Here is a 13,286-nt window from a genome sequence, read left to right on the forward strand (position 1 = left end):
ATCTGCTTTGAAGACTTCCCGTCAACCTTTCCCACCCCTTGGCACACACATTCTCTAAGTGGGTTTGGATTCTTAACTTCCACTGGTAGAGTATAACCTCATCCCTGCCCACAGTGTCAGGGGGCTGGGGACTGTTTTTCTTTAGGCCACTTGACTGTAATCAAGCGGTCTAGATATTTTCCCCAAATGCTGATCTAAGCTGACTTCATAAGAACTGTTGGAAAATGTGTTTCCAATGGAGAGTAATGGGGGCACCTGGCTGGCTCAGTCAGTAGAGCATGTGACTCTTGATCTTGGGGTAGTTAGTTCAAGCCCCATGTCAGGCATAGAAATTTTTTAAACAATTTTTTTAGGCAAGGAGAGGCAGAGGGAGAGAGAATCTTAAGCAGGCTCCATGCCCAGAGCATCGAGCCCAATAAGGGGCTCAATCTCACAACCCTGAGATCATGACCTGAGCTGAAATGAACAGTCAGATACTTAACCAATGGGGCCAACCAGGCACCCCAATTTAAAAAAAAAAAAAAAAACTTTTTTAAAGTAAAATAAAATAAAATAAAACTAAGGCCCATCTCCAGAAAATCTGACTATACAAAAGGGAGGAATGATTTTGTTTTTAACAAGCTGCTCAAGTGTTTCCTAGCTTGAGAAACAATGTTTCAGAAAGCAAAAGTCTAGCCTAGGCAAGGGAGCCTCAGAATGCTGTTGGATCTCAACAGACCTCAGACATCTGTTATAGCACATTTTCATAATTTACCTGTTTATATGTCTCTTTTACCCAGTAGACCTGAAGCTCCTTTTGGACAAGGAACTTCTCTTAATCTCTGTATCTACCGGCTCAGTACAATTCTTCTACATCCAATAAGTATTAGGCACTGAATTAATTACTAAAACAAAGAACAATAATAATTCATCAAAATCAGATCCCACTGGACTAGAAGTTCTTTTTCATCAATAGATTGCTAAAATAAACCTGTCATTAGAGTTCATATGCTTTTTATCCTGTGATATTAAATTAAGCTAAACAATTGCTTTTGGGCTTTAACAGTGCTCCGTGAGGTAAACAGGATAAGAATAATTATCTGTTCTAGGTGAGGAAACAGGACAAGGAGCGATAAAATGACTAGTAAGTACTTACAATTTTTAGTATCTGCATAATGAAGGATGCATCGTGGAGTAATGAAAAAGCACAGTCTGTATTGCTGGGTTTGAAATGGAGCTCTGCCATTCACTAGTGTGATCTTGAACAAGTTATATTTCAATTTCTGAGCCTCCCTTTTTGGTGTATGAACTGTATATACAGGGACAGCCAGCAGCCCTGCCTGAAAGATTAAGTGGGTCTCGGACAGTGTTTAGCACATAGCAGGAGCTGAGCAAACATTGTTTTCCTTCCTTCCTGATATACTGTCCACAGCAAGGACTCAGTTTGTCTTGATCAATGTTATATACTCAGTATACAGCACTGTACCTGGGAAGTAATATGGATTTAACAGATATTTATTGAATTGATTGAATGACTAAATATAATCCTAGGATTAAAAAAAAATTGTCCCCCAAGGATACAGATGTAGTGAAAAGAAGGGCCATCTGTACCCCAATGTTTATTGCAGCAATGGCTATGGTCGCCAAACTGTGGAAAGAACCAAGATGCCCTTCAACGGACAAATGGATAAGGAAGATGTGGTACATACACACAATGGAGTATTATGCCTCCATCAGAAAGGATGAATACCCAACTTTTGTAGCAACATGGACGGGACTGGAAGAGATTATGCTGAGCGAAATAAGTCAAGCAGAGAGAGTCAAGTATCATATGGTCTCACTTATTTGTGGAGCATAACAAAGAACACAGAGGACATGGGGAGATGGAGAGGAGAGGGAGTTGAGGGAAACTGGAAGGGGAGATGAACCATGAGAGACTATGGAGTCTGAAAAACAACCAGAGGGTTTTGAAGGGGCGTGGGGGTGGGAGGTTGAGGAACCAGGTGGTGGGTAATAGGGAGGGCATGTACTGCATGGAGCACTGGGTGTGATGCCAAAACAATGAACACTGTTATGCTGTAAATAAACAAATTTTAAAAAAAGAAGAAAAAAAAAAGAAAGATAATACATGAGATAATAATAACAATAATTTAACCAAGGAAATGTCATCAGTACTAATAATGAAATAACAAATAAGTTAATTTTCACAAAATGAATGACTTAAATTCACCTGTATATGTGAATAATGTAGTATTTTAAATATCTGGAGGGTTTTTTTTAAATATCTAGAGTCTTTAAGAGAATATAGATTTTTTTAAGAGAATATAGATTTTAAATAATAATAAAAATTATGCCTGAAAAAAAAATTATCCTTTTACCTAACAAATGTTATCAGCCTATAAAATTGTAATATTACCATAATCTCCCCCAATCACAAACCTCCGATGATCTGCATACTAATGACAAGTCTCCTCAGTCAAACCCCAAGGAAAGTGACCTAGAGACTGCAGGTTAGAAAATCAAAAAGGGAATTTTCACTTAAATGTAAGGCTATACACACGTTTCTCTATATAATAAATAAAACTAACATATAAGCATGTCTCTTTTTTTAGTGTGTGTTTTTTTAAGATTTTATTTATTTATTTGACAGACAGTGAGAGAGATCACAAGTAGGCGAGAGGCAGTCAGAGAGAGGTGGGGAAGCAGGCTCCCTGCTGAGCAGAGAGCCTGATGCAGGGCTCCATCCCAGGACCCTGAGATCATGACCTGAGCTGAAGGCAGAGGCTTAACCCACTGAGCCACCCAGGGGCCCCAAGCATGTCTTTATTCTGAAATTTTTCTAACAAGCAAAGGACGGTACAGAGAAATTAATCACATTGTGTGAATTCAACTTGTATAAAAATATTCCTGGTGTTCTGATTATTGCAATCACCTTAATTTTAATATTGGCAACTCAAATATAATTTATAGGGATACTATAACTTCGCTCAACCCTATATTTTCCAGAAGGATTTAAAGTCTAAATGTGAATCCTCTTACTATGATATTCTTTTTTAGGATCATCACCTTCTGGTTGGGAACAGACTCTGTAAGAAGAATGAAAAGAACACAGACTTGGAGTCAGACAGCTCTGCCATTTATTTGCCAAGTGACCTTGCATAAACACACTGAGCCTCCGTTTCCTAATCTATAAAACTGAAATAAAAACACCTACATCATGGAGCTTTTATCAGAATTAGAAAAGGCAATAGGTATGAACCATCTATGTCACACAGCACACAGCGGATGCTCAATGAATTGTTCCCTTCTGCCCCTACTGACAACACAAGGAAGGAATTCAGTAGCTCTAGTTAAAGGTATCAGTCTAGGTATTTTCATACTTAATAACTGTTACATCCAACTAACACTTTATTTTTAAGTCTAATTAGTTGCAAGACCTTTCTTTTGTCTCTCTGAAACAGAGTTATTAGCTGATAGCACGCCTAAGACTCACAAATGTTGTGAAGACTCCAACATTTCCAGAGAAGAAAAGGGCTGTGTCAACCCCCAAAGGCTTTCTTTTTCCTAGGAATGTTCTCTGGGATTTCCCGGAGGGACTTCCCTGAGCTACCTTGAACTAAATGTCCCACCCCCATGACCTGGTCTCCAGAGTGTAAAGCCTGCCTTGTCTGCTGCCCTTTATATTCCAGGACATTGAACAACTTGTATTTATTTCTCCATATTTTCCACTGCATTTTAAACTCCAGGAGGACAGGACAGTGTCTTCAGTGTCTAAGGTTCAGTCTCAAATACAATTCCCTAATTGTCATATTTTCACAAAATTTTCTGTTAGATGGTTGTCTTAAAATGAGTTTTTAGTTTTCTTCTTTTTAAGGTCTGAAGGGTCAGTCACCTAGGTATAACAGGGGTAGATGTGTTTTATTTATTTATATGTGCCTCAGTGGGTCCTGAAATGGAAATACCAACTCCCTGAATAAAATGAAGTGAATCCTTCTTAGTGCCAGCAGGAAAACCTAGTGGGCATCTGATCTACTGCAGCACCACAGGCATCTCAGCTTTATTTTCGGGACCACCCACCATCCTGAAGGCCCCATGATGCACTGTCTACCCTTTAAACTCCTCTCTTGCATCCAGGCTAATCACCTGAGTCTGTCTCTCTACTTCCCCACCCAGTCCTCTGACCACTATATTCCAGGGATGTTGTTGTAAATAGGCCCAGATAACTATGTTCACTTCACCATGGATGTGTCCATGTATCCTTTTTCACAACATATTCTAATTGCGGGGTGGGGGGTTGGATTCCCCCCCACATAAAGAAAATTAGATAGTAAACTCTGCAAGGACACAAACGATCTTGTTCTCTATCCCATTCCTGTGCCCAACGCACAGTAGGCTCTCAATAAAGATCTGTTAAGTGAGTGACTTCCTTTTGCAAGATTTTCAAAAACCCTCGACTGAAGAGAAAACGGAAAACAAATGCAAAGAATGTTAAAGTGCAGTATAAGAAACTTAGGCAGGAACATACAGATTTCTGACACCTAGCATAGTCTCTGCAAGCTTCTGTCTTGACTTACTCACCTTTAGACTGGGTGTATCCACCTTGTCTTTTAGGCAAGGCAACCCCAGGCCTCTTTGTTTGTAGGGAGAAAACCACCCCAAGTCCTCCACACACACTCAGGTCCCATCTCCTGGTCATTTTCATGCCCTCCTGCTCTCCCTGCCAGTCTGTGGGAATAGACTTCTCATTTGCATGTCAGACTAGTCCAGCAAGGAAGCCCATCTCCTCAGCTCAGTACAGGACGTCCTCTAACAAGCCTAGGAGTGTGGAGAACACATAATGTCCCAAGAAGGAGACACATACATGAACAGGGGATGAATCCTTCCCAGGCCTGTAACCCTTTTGTCTGTGCGACCACCTCACTTGAGGGAAAAAAGATAGTCCCAAAATTCACTTCTATAGGCAAACATACCTACAGGATCCTAAGAAAACAGTCAGCCTTGAGTTCATGGATTGCAGATTTGGGAAAACTGTGTAGTTCTTTTTTGGTAAAAGAAGAAACCTGACTCTCAGCTAACTCCTGCCCAGAGGCCACTGGGGCCTGGAAATACCCTTGTGAATTCTCGACGTCTAGGCCAATGCCTGAGAGTTCCCCGCCATCAGGCCATCTGCACAGGCCCACTCTGAGAGTTTGGCCGGCCGGGCCCAGCTGTAAGACCTGTGCTCAGGCTGTGTGGGGCACCCACAAGGCGAAGGCTGCTGCACTACCTTGACCTGGAGAGACTCCTGGTCGCTACAGCGAGGCCCACCTTTGCTGCTCAGAGCTACCCGGGTCCTTCGACCGTTCACCCCGAGCGCCTCTGTGGAAGGCTGAGACCGCAAGATCCCTGATGAGAACAGACTTCGTTCCCGCCCCGTATCCCATCCCCGCCACACTTGCCTGCGCCACGAAGCTTGCGAAGTGGTTCCCCCTGCGTGCCCCTCGCTCCAGGCCGAGGCTGGAAAGCGCCTCCGCCTTCGCTGCTGCGCCAGACCCGCGTGGGCTTCCCGCGGCCGCCGCTCCCCAGTGCCCGCCACTCGATGCCCGACGCCGTCCCCGCTGTCCCGCAGACAGCGGGGTTTGGTCTTGAGTCTGCCCGTACCCCTGGACTTCCAGATCGGGAAGCCCTGTGGTGGCTCCTGGGCCACGGGGGTGGGGTGGGGGATGGGGGCTCACTTCAGGTCTCAGTTTGCAAAAATAATAACATGCTCTGGTCGCACAGATGCCACGACCCGCACGAAAGGCAAGCGATTCTGCGGGCCCTTCAGGTGTGGCGTCCAGTTTGCTCAAAATATCGTAATCCACTACTTTTGCGCTGAGAAGGATTTTGAGGGGGCTGGGCTGAGCCTCGGACAGCAGCTCCCGGCTGGACCTGGATTTTCTCCCCCCAACTTCTGACCTAGATCTGCGGCTCTGACCTGACTGTGACCTCCGCGCCCCGCCTTCGGCTCTGCGCGTGCGGGATCCCGAGACTCTGGAGCAGTTGCACTAGCACCCGGGACTTGCCGACCACTGGAGTGGAGGGTGAGGAGAAATTTTTATATGCTCATGTATGGTGCAGTTCTCCAGAACGAGTTAAATGGATCTCAAAAGTAAAGTCCGTCCCAAAGCCACCACGGCGCCCCCTCGCCTTCTCCACAGATTCCTCAAGGGTGCTTCTCCAAAGAGAATATATCAGCGCCCCAAGTTTTTCTCACGCACGGCGCTTTCAACCTGGGTATAGCGTTCGAGATGCACACACCGTGCTCACGCACTCACGTCTGTGGGAGCCAAGTACCCATTAGGTGCCACTGTCGCCAGCTCACAGGGAGAGGCAGCCCCGCTCCAGGAAGGGGGCTGAGCCCAAGGTCACCCGCCGTGACTGGCCTCGACGTTTAGAAGGAGAAAGCGTGCGGAGAACATCTTTTAAATACTTAATCATTTGAGACAGGAAAACCTGTAAGCGGACGCGAACGTGCGGGAGTTCTCTTAAAGAGCAGCGCAAAGTTGCCAACGTAACTGTTTGCTCCCGGCGAATGGGCCCCAAAGAAGACACATCTGGACCAGGTACCTGCGAAAGATCTGCACAGATCTTTCTCCCTGCGACTCTCTCAGACCTCCAGCGACTGCGCAACCAAGGGAGGAGGAGCGGGCAGGTGGGTTTTCTCCACCCGTGAGCGCTACAACCTCTTTCTCTGTTTTCTCATTTTATTTTTTAAAAGAAAAAAAAAATGAGTACAAGTCTCAAATGTGGATACCTAACAGGGTCCAGATAAAATTTGCATTGTGAAAAATACTAAGTCGAGATAGAGGAGTTTGTGGGCGAAGGCTGCTCTAGCAGAAACGCGAGAAGTGAGCAGGAGCCCACAATTTTCGTTTTTACTGTAGAAGTCGGTAAACGAAATCAAATGGTAATGGTTACCTATTACAGCCACTGAAAAGTTTGAAATAATTTAGTGTGTTTCGGATTTATATGTATGTAATCACCATACTTTTTATTTTGTCTAGCTATTTCCATTAAGTTTTAATAAGCTATTAAAGCTCCCTGGATAAATTTTGTGAGGTATTTTTTAAGTGAGTGGAGATTACATGAACCAGAAGCGAAGTTTGAGCATAATTTCCTTAGCCAGTGGGAATCTGTATCTCCTGCCAAAATTTCCAGTAATGGGGAGAAGAAAGGGAAAGAAGGAGATTAAATATTAATTGAGTACCCACTATGTGCACGCACCCTGTTGGGGCTAGTTTTACCCATTTTATTTCATATTAATCATTGTTTACAAATAAGAGCTCTTTTTAAAAAGAGGGAAACTTCCTTCTGTATCCGGACCTCAAATGGATAGCTTCCATAATTATATTTTATTCGCAAGGATTTTCGTTTTTATTACTTCCTTCTTCGAAGTGACATAATTGCCAAGGTTAATGGAGAGATCCATGTTTAATATTAAAGACTGTTTTGTTTAACAGATTACATCGTTTAGTGTTAATCCTGGCTAGAAAAAAAAAAAAGTGGTGCGTCAGCAAACGCTGAATTTCTCCTCTTTAGGTCCCTGTGAGCAAAAAGAAAAAGAAATCCCGAACCATTTGAGAGGAGAGGGAACTCATAAATGGGAGTAGAGCACCATCACTGAACATGATGAGCCAAAAAGCAAAGAAAGAAATTAGAAAGGAAAGAGAAGAAAGGAAAGAACATGCAAAGCAAAACCTCCGTCGCTGTGGATCAAAGGAACCGAAACATCACCCATTTTGTGAGGGTTATGCAAACACTGTGGCTTATATTGACCATTGATAAAGGCTGAGTTAGACTAGCGGCTACGTGTGTTACAATGGGTGCGGTGTAACTGAGTTAAAAAAAAAAAAATGAGAAAGGAGTTGACAACCAGATGAAGTGGGAAAGGAGAGGAGGAGGACAGACCTAGGAGGTCCAGCAGGCAGGTAAATCATCAAAAATTCAGTTCCTGCAACTAATGAAAAAAAACAATCTCACTGTAGTCCGGGGAAAATGGTTCTCTGACGCAAGCCTGATGGTGAGTCTATCTGTCGTGTTTCTTTTCCGGACTATCAAAAAAGTTATTTCGAGAATCAGCCAAATGTTTTGACTGGGAGACAGAAAAACGGGACGAAGCGTTTCCTGCTTCGTAACGCCCGGGCCGCAAAGCGGCCCAGCGCAGAGCGCGCCGGGAGTCGCGCGCTTCCCGCCCGGGTCTGCTCAGTAGGGACGCTCCCCCGCACGCTGGGAGAACCCAGCCCTAGGTCAGCTGGCGGAGCTGCTCCGGTCCCACGTGGGACCTGCACTTCAGCCTTCCTTTGGAGGAAAACTCCTTAGTTTTCTTCTGGAAGGGGAAATGGGCGCAGCTCTTCAAGAGCTATCAAGATTCCCAGTCGCCTGACAAACTTGGAAACTGTGGGAAGTTCTAAACTGAACTTCCCCATTCCCTGAGTCCCTTTCTGTCTACTTTACCGGGACTAAACGGCTGCTTGCCGAGGGGTTGCTCTTTCAGATGAGTTTTTCCACGTAGACTGGAGAAAGGCCGCCGCCCGCTCCGAAGGCTACTGGTCGACCTCAGCGCCCCGGGCTCGGCGCGGCGCACCGCCAGCCTCCCTGAGCCAGCCCAGCCCCGCTCGCGGAAAGAGCCCGAGGGGGGAGTATCTTCTCCGCGGGTCAGAGCTCCCTGCCAGAGAGGTCTCCTGACATAATGCTGTCCAGAGGGGCCAAGACGTGCACTAACAGTGTTTGGCTCTTGGGCTCCCGGGCCCATCCCCATTACCGCCCGCATCTTCCCTGAAACCAGCCCCCAATTGCAGAAACCCTCCCATCATACCCCCCCCTTGGTCCCCGCTTTCCCGGCCCTTTCCGGGATCCCACACCCCCACCCCGCTTCTCCCGCCCGTCGGGGCCCGAACACAGGCATCACTCCCCACGCCCACCCCACCGCGCCATTTAACCCCTTACAGGTTTCCGCAGCCGAGGGAGCGCTAAAAAGAGAATGCTCAACCTCCACACCTCACCCCAATCCCACCTCCCACTCTACCCCCACTTTGCCTGGGTCCCCGCCTAACGCAGCCTGAAGGGAAGGGATTATGAAATGAACCAGTGGGGGGCAGAGGTGGGGGACATGCTACTTCTGGATTCTCGAAACTTCGGCAAAGTCCGGGGAACACTTGTGCTCCCCCAGGACGGTCTTCTTCGTATCGCGTGCAGCGCGGGGTGTCCGAGTTCTTTGGCACTAGCTGCGAAGAGCCTCTCCCCTTTCCCAGCCCCTTTAAGGACATCTGATCTCACCCTCAAGCTTTCTCCTGTAGTCTAAAATCTTCGTCAGCCGCTGAGAGCGACCCCAGGCGAAGCCCGGAAGGGAGAGCCCTAGTGTGGGGTTAACCCAAACCGGGGCGCCCAGAGGTTGGCTGAGGCTCTGCGGGTCGAGGTCCCGCGCAGTTTGCTGGAGGGAGCCCCAGGGATCCGCATGGGACATGTTGCCACGCCTGAAGCAGGCGTTCCCTTTTCCAGATCATATTCCCCATAAAATCTAAAGCCAGATGCATCGCTTGGGCAAGTTCCCATTTCACCGCGAAAAACACAGATTTGTTTCCAAACTGGACTCCAAATCGAGGTTCCTGGTGCGGGTTCCAGTGGAGTAGGCAAGGTTGGGCTTTCGATCGATGGCTCAGGGGACTGCCCGGGCTGATAACGTTTTAGGTGCTGCAGTTTCAACCTAGAGCAGGAAATGTATTATTTGGGTATGAGGAGATTTAAAAAAAAAAAAAAAGGAGCGTGGCGGAATAAAGATGACTAGGGCTTTCAAAACCGCGCGTGTACTTTTTATTTAAGTAGGGGTGTAGAATAGACCAACTTCATAATTACAGACGCCCAGGTAAGCAAGATAACCTGATGGAACCTCTGTTTCACAATAATAAGTTACAAGAGGAAGAAACTTGCAAGAAAGTGAGAACAGTGGCCAGGTATGAAGCCAAAGGGCGAACATGGTGAAAGACATTTTTATCAGTCTGCTGAGTCAAAAACAGCTTCTGATGAATATATTTTTTAAAGAAACAGATGGCTCTTTACAAAAGGGTAGCCTAAGGGCCGATAAACCTAAAGGTCTATTTCACCTGTAGCTCACTTCTCAACATTGTATAAAGAAATTTGGGTGGAGTAGGCCATCTTTTTTTACAGTTAGAACTTTCTGGTATTTGCACTTGTGGTGAAAAATGAAGGAACAAAAAACGAACTACTAGTCTGGGATTGAGTACTGCCTGTTACCAGCAAAACACTAGCAGGAAACCAAAACTGCCTTCCCCAGGCTCGCCCAAGCGAACTCAGTTTTGCATCTTTAAAAATTACAGCTGTTTTAAAGTCACGTTGCTGAAATGAATAACCAGCAATGCGGGATCTAAAAGACGCAAACAAATACACAATTCCAAGTCTCTCTATTTAAAGAGCGAAAAAGCGCGATGGGAAAGCGCCTCTGAACAGCTAGAGATGTAACAGTGGTGGGCCGTACCGTGCACTAGGTGCCAGTGAGAGAAAGCACAGACCCAAATCCTCGCACAGAAAACTGTGATTCCACATTCGACTCATTTAGGATCAAATGATTTTTTAACACTTGCCAGAACTCACAGATATTGCTACAACAAATACACCATTAAATAGAATAAAGTTAGTGGTTTATTAGGGTAAGGTGGTGCTTTTCTGCCGTTTGGCATTACACGTATGTACCGGAGTGACAGAGCAAGCCTCCAGCAGGCCAGTCTTCCAGTGTTGGTTCACTGAGGGAATGGATGGGGAAGCGAGGACTTAACTTGGGACCGGCTGCCAACCCTGAGAGAGGGTTGTGGGGGATTACCTTCACCTTGTGAAGATATTCTCAAGCCTCCCTTAACTGAAAATATCTGCGGCGGGTAAGGCCGCCCACGCGGGCCGCGCTCATCCAAATCTGCGCAGGCCGCCTTTGTCCCCGCGGTGACTACCGCCAGGGAGGAGGGCGGGAGCAGAGGATGTCACCGAAGTTTCCTGAAATCTTTTCACCACGCAGAACTCTGGTTTTTGCGGGGAGTCTGGGTGTTTATCCACCGTCAGTGGATCAACAATTCTTTGGGCCTCTGCGGCCTCTGTGCGCACTCGCTCGCCCAGGCCTCTTCCCGGGATCCGCCTCCAGGGGCCAACGCTCGCTTCCGCGCCACACTCCTTGGCCTCTGCGTCCCCTCCGCACAGCCCTAATCAGTCTCGAATTTCAACTCCAGACCCAGGCCAAACTTTCCCTTCTGGACTGGCATTGCGCTTCTCCCAGGAGAAGAAAGAGCGCTAGGGCTCATTGCAGCCCCCGGACGCCCTCCGGAGACCACCTCCGACCGGGTTTCCGCACACTCTGGCGCCCACCCTCGCCTTCCCCACCCCAGACCTTGGCCTCCCGCGGCCGCTCTCAGGGAAACCCAGGGAAGCCGCTGCGACTGATGCGCCCGGGTGCTTTCGTTTTACTTTCGCTCCCTCCCCTCCGCAGCTGAAAACACTGCGGAAGAACAAAGTGGGGGTGAAAGGCACGTGTCCCAACAAAGTGGCGGGGACACCGCGGTTTGGCCTGAAACGCGAAGGGGGAAAGAAGGCTAAGGCTCCGGCCTGGACACCCCTGTCATTTACAGGGGTGGGAAGGACCAGGAGGCCCTGGTTTATTTTCTTCCTGCAAAGAAACGTGGTTTGTAGGTATGGATGCAACAAAATTGGCGCGGAAACGAATTCGCCTTCATAGGCAGCCTGTCTTTTTCAAATACAGAAGACAAGGCAGAGTAGAAAGGCAGGAGGTGGGGTGGCCTGGACCTTTCACTAACTCGGAAGAAAGAGGAGGCACGAAAGCTGTAACATTAAGAGTGAGTTTCCCCACCAGACTCGAAGACCCGTCAGGTGTCAAGGGACCTACACGTCGTCCAATTTGCAGCGGGTCTGCTAAGCTCTGCGCTTGTCAAATCCAGCAGCTACCGTACAGGTTTGCTTTATTTCTTCTCACCTCTCTTTATAGCGAGCCAAGTGCACGTTGCTAAATTGATGAACCCATATCCCAAGTTCTCCCCCTTAAAACAAACAAACAAGGCCCAAACCAGGAATGGTCAGTCAAATAGAAGCACACTTATTGTTGTCCCGTGTGGCACTCGCGAAAGCGCTCCTAGGTTTGGACAAGCAATAGTGCACCGCCGGGAAGCGTAGCTCGCGGGCGCGGGCCGGTACCGAGGTCTCGCCCCCACTCCCCTGGTCCGCACTTGAGCCAGAACGAGGCTGAACGCACGTGTACAGTCTCTCCAAACTCCTCAGAAAATAACGTAAGCCTTCCAGACTGTTTACCACACTGTCCAGCTGCCCGGAAAGGTCCAACGCATTTCCTGCACTCGTCCCAGCTCAGCCTGGGCTTTTCTCCATCCGTGATCTGATGGGCTAAAATATTTTACTCCAACTGAGGAAAGTTAAACTTCGATCTAAATAAAGGGCCATAATGTGAGAAGGTAAATTACACTCAAAGTAGCTACTTGCACTCGGTATTGTTCTAAGGCCTTCTCCTATTTACCGCCCTCCTTGTTTACATCGAGCTCAGAAACAGAGGCTTTAGGCCGACAGGGAGCTCAGTTTCATTTCTGGGATATGGCGGGGCCTATCATTTCATCAGGTTTTGAAGGAAAGTTCCAATGTTTGTGTCACATATCTAACTTCCAGTACCTACTTAAAAACCATGTTCCCCCACCGACTGCGGCTTAGGTCTGCAAACTGGTCGGTCCCGGGTTGTCCGGGAAGCGGTAAGTGAACTCGCTCAATGCCTCGTTGCACCTGCGGAGTAGAGAGTGCGTCTCCGCGCGTCCTGAAACGGCTGCACCGCGCTTCCCGCGCTCTGCGGACCAGCTTGAGAGCCGCGGCGAGGCAGCTCCGCAGGTCTCAATCCCCCGCCCTCAACCTATCGTGCGGGGGAAGGTGGGGGCGGGCATCCCAACGCCCCGGGACGCGGCCGGACGAGAGACAAGTCAGGCCCCTGACTCCGAGGCGAGGCCCGAACGCGCGTACTCTTCGCGACCAGGGCGGTGGCGCTCCCAAAGCGGGGGGGAGGGAGGGTGCTTGTGAAGGGCGGAAACGCCGGACGTTTGTGAGCACACCCTCGAGCCGCGGACCAGGGGTCCCCGCGGCGTGGCTAAGACGCGGGTGCCCACGCTGTGCGCGACGCTCGGGCTTCAGCCGGACCCCACGAGCTGGGCGCACAGCTGAGCGGAGCAGCCGCGGCCGCCCCGGAGCCCCGGGGAGCTGGTTTTCCCGGGCGGGCACGT

Source organism: Meles meles, chromosome 14 (assembly GCF_922984935.1).
Source record: "Meles meles chromosome 14, mMelMel3.1 paternal haplotype, whole genome shotgun sequence".
NCBI classification, from domain to species: domain Eukaryota; kingdom Metazoa; phylum Chordata; class Mammalia; order Carnivora; family Mustelidae; genus Meles; species Meles meles.